Consider the following 12,712-nt stretch of genomic DNA (forward strand, 5'->3'; position numbering starts at 1 on the left):
CTTATTCATCAATGACCTGGACAAAGGGGCAGATGCCTCCTCAGTGAGAACACAAAGCTGGGAGCACTCAAATACCCTGAGTGCTCTGCAGCCCTTCAGAAAGACCTCGACAGGTTGGAGAGATGGGCAGCACAGGCTGGGGCTGACTTGCTGAGATGCAGCTCTGAGAAGAAAGACCTGGGGGTCCAAGTGGACAATGAGCTGTCCATGAGCCAGCGGTGCCCTGTGGCCAAAAATGCCAGTGGTGTCCTGAGGTGCACCGGGAAGAGCACTGCCAGCAGGTCAAGGGAAGTGATCCTGACCCTCTAGTCAGCCCCAGCGATGCCACACATGGAATACCGTGTCCAGTTCTGGGTTCCTCAGTTCAAGATATGGAGCTCCTGAAGCAGGTCCAATGGAGGTCTACAAAGATGGTTAGGGGACTGAAGCATCTCTTTTACAAGGAAAGGCTGAGGGAGCTGGGCCTGTTCAGCCTCCAGAAGAGATAACTGAGAGGGGAACTCATTAATGTGTATAAAAACCTAAAGGGGGTGTACCAACAGGATGGACCAGGCTCTTCTCAGTGGTGCCAAGCAACAGCACAAGAGGCAATGGGCAGAAACTGATGCACAGGAAGTTCCACATGAATATAAGGAAGACCTTCTTTACTCTGTGTGTGTGTCTCAGCACTGCAGCAGATTGCCCAGAAAGGCTGTGGAGTCACTCTCACTGGAGATACTCAAAAACCATCTGGACAAAATCCTGTGCCATGTGCTCTGGGATGACCCTGCTTGAGGAGGAAGGTTGGACCAGATGACCCACTGTGGTCCCTTCCAACCTGACCCAATCTGTGATTCCATGAGTACCTCCAACAACAGAGATTCCACAACCTCTCTGGGCAACTGTGCTTTGATCCTAAACAAGTATTTAATCAAAATATCTGATAAATGGAAACTTTAAAATCCATTTCAGAACACTGTTTAATTGCTTTAGTTTTCAAAAGGCAAAATGTTAATGCTTCAATGTCAAGAGCCGTAACAGCACAAAATAAATCTAAAGCTAGTAAAAAATACAACCATCAGTGTGTTTGCATTGTTTGAACCAGAGCTGTCAAAAAGCAAAACAAACAACAGGTTGAAGATTTTAAATACTCATTTTTAGAAATCCATGCTGTCACTTTTATCAATCTTTAAAAAAATTCAACTTTGCAACTCAATTTTAAAATAAATTGCAAGGTTCTAAAACAAATAATTGTCCCTGCACAGTCTCTAACTAAAAAATAGCTACCTTGCCATTTGTTTCTGATCACTGCATGAAACAGTTGTTTCATTTTCCCTCCAGGTGAACTGCCTGCTGATTTACAGTGGGGGTTTTTGGTCCTTTAAGTCCTGGGGACCTTCTTCTCTGCAGTATACTGATGTGTATGTTTCAATGCTTATTGTGCAAACAAGCATGCTGCATTCACATTTTCATCCCTGTGATTCCATTCAATTTTCATTCCTATGACATTCCATTTCCTGTGATTAAGAAGTAAAATAGAAATAAAGCATGCTTTGGAATAACTACAGACACTCTTTATACAACAAGGACTACCAATATTCCCCAAGTGAAATTTGGATTTATAAATCTTAGATTTTAAAAGGAAAAAAATGAAGGTCATTATTCCACTGTATTTTACATCTAAGAAAAGTCACTTAACAGAACAAGCTACTAAAATCTTTACTGGGTACAGTCCATAAGTATCTGACATATTAAATCTGGAATTCTTTCAAACTATTTATTTTTCGAGTACATTTTTGGAATTTATTTTGCAAATATGTTTTTCACACGCTGTCATCATTAAGCCCAGTAAAGTTAGCACAGTCTCAACACAGTCTCAAGAATTTCATGATCATCTGCAAAAATCCACTGATCTTACAAAATAGTCACAACATTTTTGCAGAAAACCTGTCATCCTCAGCTCTACCTTACATAAAATCAATGCATTTTATATATGTTATTTCTTTACACAAATTATTTGAACATAGTATAGAAAACCTGTACCAAAGCCCTGGGCCTTGAGAAAAAATGAGATTACCCTGATGGTATTTGCAATAGAAACCTCTGTAAAGAACATGGACTACCTACCTCCTGCAAAGAAGAAAACAATTTCATTTTGATGAGAGTAGCTGTTTCAATACCATGACTAGGAAACCCCAGCACCGTACCAACCACCTGACCTGAAGTTCAGAGGAGATGAGGACAGAATGATTTCCACAAGCTTTGGTCCTCACTGACCACTTGAAACAATTCCGCATTTTCCATAAGCTTCCTGATCCTGAGTACACCACCAGGTTCTGCAACTTCTTCCCCATGACCCATGCACAAGCATGAGGGATATGGGTCCAGGCACAGCACTGCAGGAGAAAGAGCTGGGAGAAGCCTCATCTCAGGTCTTAATCTCTCTTGATGAGGCTTGCTGTAGGATGCCTGCACCTCAGTGACCTCAAACCCCTGACTTAAGTTCCCAGCCTTATCTTGGACCTGTCTCATCCCTATGGACGTGTCTGGCCAACCCTGGTCACTGTCACCAGACCTGCTTTTCTGTCCGTGCTCAGGTAGCATGGGACTGCACTCCTTGTCAGTGAGAGCTGTGCCCAGGCGCCAGCCTCTCGGCACTCTCACTCACATCAGGGCTGTCTGTCTGGTGGAACAGCCAGCTCCTGCTCCTCCTGGACAGAGAAAAATAACAGAATAGTAGAATATCCTGAGCTGGATGGGACTCACAACAATCACTGAAGTCCATCTCCTGGCCCTGCACAGAGCAACCCCAAGAGTCACACCATGTGCCTTGAGAACATCGTTCAAATGCTTCATGAACTCTGTCAGGCTTGGTGCTGTGACCACTTCCCTGGGGAGCCTGTTCCAGTGCCCAGCCACCCTCTGAGCAAAGAACCTTTTGCTATTACCTAACCTAAATCTCTCCTGACACAGTTTCATGCTATTCCCTCAGGTCCTATGGTTCAGCTCAGAGCACTGAGACCCCCTTAGCCCATCATTCATGTTGAAGACAACAGCAAAGAAAGTGTTAAACATCTCTGCCTTGTCTATGTCCCTGTTTGTGAGGTGACCATTCTCATAGAGTAATGAGACAATGTTATTTCTGGACTGTGTTTTGCTATTAGTATATTTAAAAAATTATTTTGTCCCCCAAGTTTCTGGCCAGCTTTAACTCCAGTTGAGTTTGGGCCATATGAATTTTCTCTGTAAAATGGACTGGACATACACCTTCTGTTTTTGCCTTAGCTCCAAAGTAGATCCTTGCTCTGCCAAGCCAGCCTGCTGCCAGGATTGCTTTACTTATGACATTTTGGAAGAACAATAAACTTGTGTAAAAGCATATGTGTACAGAGACAGGTACATATATATATATATATATATATATGTGTGTGTGTGTGAGTATATATGTATGTCAGAAATAATCAAGTAATAATTCCTTGTATTATCTTGTTTTACTGGAATTGGTGGGATTTATCCAAGGTTTGGGTTGTCTTATTTTTGGGTTTTATTTTGTTTTCTTGGGTTTTTATTTACTGCCGTGAACTCCAAATTCACAGCTAGTTAGAATTTATTTCCATCCTTGATAATGATGACTTTTATTTTGGAAAATGCATGTCAACATCACATCTGTTCAGGTAAGATGTGGAATGATAAGTAGTCCAAGTACTTTGCTGGGTTTTCCATTTATCCCCATTTATGTAGAAGAACAACACTGGAAGTACAAGCATTACAATCACCTTCTTCATCTCCCCACTGCTTTGATAAGGGAACAGTCGAAATAGTTTTATGGTGGCCATACAGTGAATTGAATAACACGCTGGAATAGTTTGATTACTAAGGAAAGCAAAGGAAAGGTACTCACCCCTCCAACTTCCCTCAACAAAGCATTAAGAGCAGGAAGGGCTGTCACAGCCACCTTTTTCCACAGGTTAAAAGCCCTGAAATAATAAACTAATGCTGTATTTTCACTTCCTCTTAATTCCTCACAAAACATGGACCACAACCTATTTTGCAACTGTGAATTAAAAAAAAAAAAAAAAAAAAAGAAATTAAATTCGGTTATTTTTTCCTTAAAATATTACAAAGAAAGTATCTGGTAGAATACTCAAAGTGAAGCTGGCAGAGTAGAAATGGAGCACATAATTTGCAGATAATGGGAGTGTATTACACGTATCAAGAAGGGGGGTGGTTTGAAAAAAGCAGCTCAGGTCAGTGCAATTTATTTGTGCTCTATCATGTGTTATCACTGCCATTCTAAAAAAGATTCATTCAAAAGAGTGCAAAAACCTGCCTTAGTGGACCTGACTCATTTAGACTAAGATCAGTTTCACCTGCACCTGAAAAAGTGTGGCTGCAGATATATACTTGCATATAAACACCCGAAAACCCCCAGAATTCACTTCTTTTGATAACTTTGTGTGTAAGAGGTAGTTTATTTTTTCATAGGACTAGTTCCTCCAAATCCAGATAAAGTTCTCAAAGACAAAATTTAACTCAAAAAATAAAAAATGTAATTTTAACCAATTTAATTATTTTGAGTTAGTCCAAGTGTGGACTAGTGCTGGATTGTAATGGACAAGCAGGAGTTTTTGCTGCTTAGCATAAGCCAGTGTTGGTTGTGTGTAACCAAAGCTGAATATCAAATTCAATACCCCACGTGGGCAAATGAAATCATCATTTGGACTCATTTCTGTCATCCCCATCATGGGGATATAAAAACACAGGACTTTCAGGATCCAGACTGAATCAACACCTTTTGTTTTACACTGGCAGGGGCTAATTTCACTGTAGTTGTGCAGCAATAAAAAATTTACTTCAGAATTCACATCTTTGTTTCCTACAGCAATTTAATATACCAACCAAAGTGATAAAAGCAAACTCCTGGCTCAAAGAAATAATCCTGAACTTTACTTTCCAGCAAGAGACTTGAGAGCTCTATGTCTTTAACAGCTATTTTGCTTAGTTAGATGATATATAAAAAAAAAATCACTTTCTTGCAAAGCATTAACATACACTTTCCCCTCACTTAAATACTTCAATTTCAAATACATCACAAAATGTACTCCCACAACTGTACTGTATTAGGATAAAACTATTTTAGTTCAATTAAAATGTCTAACTATCTACCCTCAAACCTATCTAAACCGTAATTTGCACTTTGAGCACTTCCAATATGTTTTCAGTTTTGTTTTCTTTTATCAGCTTATCAAACCAGGTCCTGAATTCCAAATGTTAGGAAAAAAGAGTCATTAACTGCTATGTAACAGCAGATTTTCCAATTTAGAAAACTAAACTACACACACCACAAAAACGTGTATTTTGCTATCTGAAATTTCGTATTAAAATCTGTAATAACAAAACACTTTTCTGGCTCTTAGGATCTGCTGAAGTTTTTACTTCCTAATCTGCAATTCCAGGCCAGTTTGAAAACAGGATGGGGAAAAGTCTTAATAAAAAACAAGCTTAAATTGATATACTGCTTCTGACACGGTTTAAAATATATTCTTCTGTGGAAGCTTTTGGTTCCTCCCCAACTACTGCCTAGTGATAATGTTGGGCTTCTTTTTCCAACAGGATATACAGATGGCTAACCCTCAGCTTACCAAAGAGTTTCTCTGTTAGCCAAAGAGTGACCTCATACAGTTGAAACTGACCCTCAGTTTGGCATGTTCCCACCTTTTCCACACCTATTTTTTTCTTTTTAAGTAGCAGCAGAAAGCTCAATATTTTAGCCATCTGAGCATGTAGTATTCTTGAACTATCCCACCAACTGGAAGTCCTCTCTGTTACCTCTGTCTTTTAAAATTGGAGCCATTATAGTCAACTGTGCAAATCTACAGTTGGTTGTTTGTAAAAAGAGGATTGTTTACCCACTGAAGTGGAACATCTTCTGAGCAGTTCTTCAGATCTCTGACAAGTTACCATACAACACATACATGCCAATCTGATATTCCCATGTATCTACATTCAGTCGTTCAGAAAACATTGCTCATATGTCACTTTAAAAGTTCTAAAAATCAGGGTAGTTCTTTTTGTAATAAAAGCTGATCATTAAAGAAGTGCAATAAAGCTCCACATATATAAAAAATTGGATGCCCTCAAAATGTTTTTTCACCTCCAGATAGCATACCAACATCTGGAGCCCAACAATGAGAAGCAAAAGCTTATGATACTTGTTGGGTTGATCTTAGAAAATGCATTGGTTAATTCAGCACACCCTCAGGCATTAAAAAAGACTGTACTGTGACAGCCCCAGTGGAGTGCCAGCATCCTTAGAGGCAGCCACAGCAGGGCAGAGAAGCAGGAGGCTGGAGTCTCCCACTAAAATTGGTCACTTCTGTTCAGATACGAACCACATTCATTTTGTGGTTGGAAGAATCAACGAAGGCTGCACAGCACCTGTTGTACACAGAGGTGAGATGAAGACCAGTATTGGTAGGTAAATGTCTATCAAATGTTGTAAGTAGACTTCAAAGAAGACAACAACCAAACAGATCCCCCAAAATGCCTACAGCAAACCATAAAGTCCAGTGCAAATCCTAAAAAATGTTCAGCATGCATTCTCTATCAGGAGAGAGACACTAGCTACTGAATGTAATTCATTGTCCTAGCCAAACTTTTCAACAAGGACAGAGCAGTCTCACAGATTAATTTTACATTAATGAAAACATTTTCACACAGAACATGCTTGTGCCTCCATGATTTTTCCCAACCAAAAAGATCCATGATCAACTTCGCAAATCTGCTGATATTGTTCTTTTTTTAATCCTCTTACCTTCCCCCTGCTCTGGTTGGTTGTGCTCTTGTCCCTTCTAAAAACTACTAATTCACTTTCTCATGACATATCCATACAGCATCCTGTTCAACTTGGCCCTAATTTTTGACTGAAATACTTGTGTACTTCTCTTACCTGCGATACACACTGCAAATACCACAAAAAAACCCAACAAACAGTCTCTTTCCAAAAGTGCCATCACCCTCAGCAAGTAAGGCATTGGATTCAAGCTTGTCTGCGTCTTCTGTCTCCACTGTATGTAAGGGGTAACAACATGAATTTACACACAGACTATTACATAATTTGCTTACTTAAAATGTTTTCAGAAATTTTCCAGAATGCAATCCCTTAAAAATATTTGTATTTAAACTGCGGCTATCCATAATTTCAGTTCACTGGCAACAGCCTTACATTTCCTTATTACCTTTCGTGTCCTCATTAGAAGCCAGCAACAAACTGCCAGCACCCTAAGACCTCAAGTTTGAAAAGCACTAGGCCCCCTGTGGGCATAAAAAAGAAACTTACTCCTCTTGCCCTGAGTAATAATACTAACCATAATAATAATAAAAAAAAAATCAGATCACTTTCACCAAGGTAAACAGCACAACCTGCTAACAAAAACAGAATATCACTTCTATTTTCTCCATACAAGGCAGCTGGGGGACGATGCATGTGACATGCATAGAGAGGCTGATGGAATGGGGTTTTCTTAGCCTGGAGAAGGGAGATCTAAAGGAGGACCTCATTGTTGTCCATAGCTACCCAACAGAACGGTGAAGGGAAGACAGAGGTGCACAGTGGAAGGACAAGAGGCAATGGATGCAAGCTAGAACACTGACAATCCCAACTAGGCCTCAGGAATTTAGTCTTCCACTATAACAATGATCAAACACTAGGAGATGCTTGCTCATACAGGCTGCAGAGTCTCCAGCCTCAGAGATTATTTAAAAAGTTGATTAGATATTGCCCCTCAAGCAACTGGTCCTGATGGTGGTGCTGCAAGGGTTTGAACCAGATGGCTGCCACCAGCCCCTCCAATCTAATTGTTTGATGATTCACTGACCATGCCCAACAAAACAACAGAATAAAACCAACAACAAAGAACAAACTGAAGCACTGAATTTCAGTTCTGGATGATTTAGAAAACTCAGTTGCATTTTCTAGACCAAATGAAACCAAACAGTGTAACAGGACAAAAGCTCCTCCTAATATTTAGAATTACAGACTCACTTTGTATCTAAACAGGCTCTCTTTTATTTAAGATGCCTGCATCTACGTCTACTGGTTACATAACATTTTAGTTAAAAGAAAAAAAACAAAACATAAACTTGCCAAGTTGACATATGTCTAGAAATGAAATTCTCAAAAAATAGTCTGAGAAGATTTCAAAAATTGTTTTGAAGAAAATATATATACTAAGAAGTCTACTTTACATCCTCTTGTAATTAAAACTGGCAATTATTTGTGCAAAATCCAATATTGTACAAACAACAAAAACCATCAGAGACTAAACAGATGTTGCATTTGTAATGTTGCCACTGGGGCCACCATATCTGTCATTTATAAACCAACAACATTTCACTGTATAGGTGAAGCTGTGATGTGTAAGCTAACACGTCACTAGCTACAAGTGGTTTCAAGTCAATTTGAACCAGCAACAGAAGTATCACTGATAAATACTGAATACTGCAGTTTGTCAAGAGATCAAAGCTTACAGCTCCGGCAATTTATTTTGTTGGTTCAGATTTAGCTTTTCATTGCTTTACGTGGTATTCAATGTACCAGGCTGGGCATCGAGAAGCTAGGTGTTGTGCAAGAGATAAAAAGAATTACAGATACCATAAGAAGAACCAAGTCATACCAGCAATTACAGCGTGAAGTATAAAACAAGTAATCCTCTGTAACAAAAGCAAGAGCTACGTCACACAATCAGAACCTAATTCCTTGGTCATGAAAGCAACGATGAAACTTCTGTAATAACTTTTTGCGTATTAAAAAAATATCAGAGCATTATCATAGAGGAAAAAACTCTGAAGCTTATCACAATAGCTGTGTAGCTATTTAAACCTCTGCTAAGAGCTATGTCCTTTTAGAAAGTTTACAAACAAGTATTCAGGCAATTCAAGTATCAGGTATCAGCAAACAGGAGCACATAGTAAGATGTATCCTTAATTAATGTGTTTATCTAAGAACTGTACTGATATAATTAATAACAGAAACAGAGACCCACAATAGCTGCTGTCTGCATGCCAATAAAGTCTGTTTAGAGACAAAAGCAAAATACAATGCTCAAATCTGCAGCTGTTGCGCTTAACAAAAATTTGGGGGTTGGGTTCCCAATTTCCTTCATGCTTTTGCTGACTGTGGGGGGAAGTTGTTTTTTGGGGTTTTTTTAATTAAAGGACTGACATTTTACAGCATACTCGTATTTCTCAAAGCAGCACAACACAGCATCCATTTTGAAACAGCTTCAGATTGAATTAGAGGACCTCTAAAGAAGAAAACCAAGGCCATAAAAACACACACTATACCACAGCTCCATTTCATTAAGTACAAGAGCAAGAATTTCTGTCTGGTGGGTAACTCTAACACAAATCAGAACTAAAATCTTTAAAGCAGGCTCAATAATGGTTGGCAGCACAGACGCAGGCAACCACAGCTCTTATTGTGCCTTTCCTTACTCTCTTAGCAAAATCAACATGGACAATACTTATTTTGCCCTTCACTAGGGCTTGTGAGAACTGGTATCAGAAAAGGTAAGTTCCAGTTCCTGGGTATCACTGCTGTGCTATTCACAGCTCAGAACTGTTAGGTCCCATGATTTAATTTACCCATCCAAAATTAAAGATGAAGGTTACAACGACTTAGTTTTTAAACACTTTTTTACCCAACCAGCTCACCTTTTTTTAAATGCCATCTAGTAAAGAATTTCAAAGGGCTCTGCTTCTTTAATGAGGCATTAAAATACAGTCATACGACAAAAAAGCAACTCTACTAAGTCTCTTAAACCCCTGGACTTACATTATCAGCTTTTATGTGCCTGTCAACACTCAACAGTAAGAAGCAATGGTTTGCTCTTTGCCTCGAATTTAAAAGCCAGCTAAACTTCCTCTCACTTTCCTGCTGAGAGCTTTAACTCCTTACAAACTGTCAAAGCTTTGACACTTCAGCAGAAAGTAAATCTACAACATGATGCAACAGCCAGGTGTAGTCTCAATCAGCCACTAGCCACTAATTTACTAGTGGCCATTTAACTCACCTCAAAAAGCAATAAACTAGAAATACTTCTCCCCACCATGTACCCACACTGCTTGCACATCATCCCTTTTAAATAGGTAATATTTCTATCAAAGAACCACATACAGTTAACTTGCAACTCGAAAGAAATGAAACATTTAAAATTGTAGAGATGTCAACATACAGCTAAAATGCAAACACACTTCCAACCCAGAGGCTAAAGTAAGAGTGCAGCATTTTTCAAGAAAAGTGCAAAGTGTTAAATTGGGACTTCTTTGCCCAGAACATTTCTCTGAGTATCCACAGCCTGGATCTCACATTCAGTGTAAAAGTTCATTGACATAAGGCTCATTATTAATTCATTCAACAAAGATGCTGAGCCAAGTGCACCTATGGAAGAGGAAGATTTGGATGGATTTGCACGGTAGAAAATGTGAAGTTCACTGCTGGGAATTATTCTGTTTGATATAAGCCAAAATATTTATATCATTATTTTAGTGTACAAAAAACAATGACTGCACAGATAAGCGATGCTGTTTCTTACAACAATAAAATGAGGTACAGACTTAAAATGAGAGCCTTGAGATATAACACCTAACAGCAGTATACTGAAAAATTATCCTTTCCCTTTTCTTCTGTTCCTTTCACACTGTAATTCCACAGTGTACAAAACCCCTATTTAAGTCTCCTAGCCTGGATAAGGACTTGATACCACTCTCATTCAAGTGAATGGAAAAAGATCTCATAATTAACCTCAAAGACGCGTGACTGAGGCATTGAATGGCAACGTTACAGGATAGTATTTTAATAATGTATTTATAAAAAATATTAGGGTTTTTTTCTTAATAGCAGGAAAATAAAACTTCTTTTTCCTCCTTGTGGTTGAAAATAAGGAACTAGCTTTGTCTAAAGGTCAACCATTTCCGCTGAGAATGCACAACACTGAGACAGCTCTTCTTCCTCCCCAGTCCAGGCATTTGCTGGGGTAGTAGCTACAAGGTACTATACAGAAGTTACAAATACATTTATGGTTACAAAAGGGGAGATGAAGGAATTAAACGAAAGCTATCTGAGGTTCTGCCAATGTTGGCATGTCTCCTCTTTCAAATACCTTAAATACAGTCTGGTATGGGATTTTCTCTCATCACGAGAAGGACTTCAATGGACTTCAAATGCCAAACAAATCCTTTGACTCACTGTGTCAAACCCCAAGGGAAGCATTTGACAGCAGGAAAAATAGGAACAAGAATGCCAAGAGTTAAAAAGTCGGACTCATTCAGCATTCAGATCAAACGATTACAGTTCTTCCTAGATTATTAATGAGTGCTCCAAGCAACCGGAGGCTCTGACGCAGACAAGAACCTGCACATCACAGACATTCCAGGAACTCTGGTCTGCCTTCACTAGAACAAAACCCTAGCAAAATATGCATTCCCTCCTGTTTTAAAAGCGTGGCATCTCTCACTGCTTCTCTGCCCATTTACATGCACAGAAATGTTAGGCACAAAATACTTCCTTCATCAAGGTTATAATCTGCAGAAACTTTTTCTGAAATTCTTGCAAATCTTTTATCATCTGTAGTAGCTTCTAAAACACTGCACACAAAAAGCACATCTTTCACAACCTCAACAGACTACCAAAATAAAAAAAAAACCAAAACAGACACAAGAAAAGACAACAAGTCTTCTCACCGGCCGCAACTTCAAATACAGATTTTTGGAGTTGGTGGAAGGAATACAGAGATGCTTCAAGCAATGGTTACAGAATCTTACTAGTTCAAATGGAAAGACAAGGGCTTTTCTAACTGGAGCATAACACATGTATGGGAAATACTAGTAAAAGGCAACGGATGTGTGAACCATATATTTTGGAAAGACAAAGAGTCAATGTCATCAAATTTTCCATTCACTTAGAACTGTTTAACAACCAATCAATAAAACTTAATATATATGAATAACCACATCCAAATGTAGCAGATCAGAAATAGCAATTTTATCCAGTGAAGGTACTCAGCAAAAAATTCCCCATACTTTTTGAAGTGCAAGCTCAATATCAGAAATTAGTCCAAGCTGCTAAATTCTAAATCCTTCTTTCAGATGGAATTGGCCTTGTCATTAGGCAGATGGCAGATAGTCCTGCAGATATCAAAAGCTATCTCTAGGATATCTAGAAATAAACAGTCCCCTTCATCAAGTTTTATACTGGCCTGAGTGTATCTCAGTATCAGTGCAAACATCACACCTCCAGGGCACAGCTGAATTTTCTGGGGGAGGGAATGTCAGAGGGCACACAGTAATTAATTTATTACTGAAAAATATCACAGAATACAGTTTTAAGAGTTAAAAGTCAGCCAGCTTGAAATATAGCCAATTTAAACAAGTAATAATTCTGGGTAATAATTTTAAATCCAATATTCACCCAGGTCTGCTGGCAACTTTCTTGCAGTTTTACAATCATTTCCTATAGTCACCTTTCACTACTGTTCTGGACCTGCACAAGCATGTTGGGGAAGAGAAAAAGAGAAGTGACCAGTTCTGCAGAGAAAACTATGATGATGACCTTGGCTTCATACTGTACACACATAAATGATTTTAAAAGTTCAGACATAAAGTTGCTTGGCTTTAGTGTAGTTCTGCTACCAATCACCGTCTCCTACAGTAACAGAAGGTGAAACAGAGTTTG

At 38.9% G+C, this 12,712-nt stretch overlaps 1 protein-coding gene across 2 annotated transcripts in view; it reads right to left on the bottom strand.

The window, feature by feature from the left end:
- Nucleotides 1-12,712, bottom strand: part of LOC138106419 (electrogenic aspartate/glutamate antiporter SLC25A13, mitochondrial) — a 103,187-nt gene that overhangs the window by 53,836 nt on the left and 36,639 nt on the right. The window lies entirely within an intron of this gene.

Source organism: Aphelocoma coerulescens, chromosome 2 (genome assembly GCF_041296385.1).
Source record: "Aphelocoma coerulescens isolate FSJ_1873_10779 chromosome 2, UR_Acoe_1.0, whole genome shotgun sequence".
Taxonomy (NCBI): Eukaryota; Metazoa; Chordata; class Aves; order Passeriformes; family Corvidae; genus Aphelocoma; species Aphelocoma coerulescens.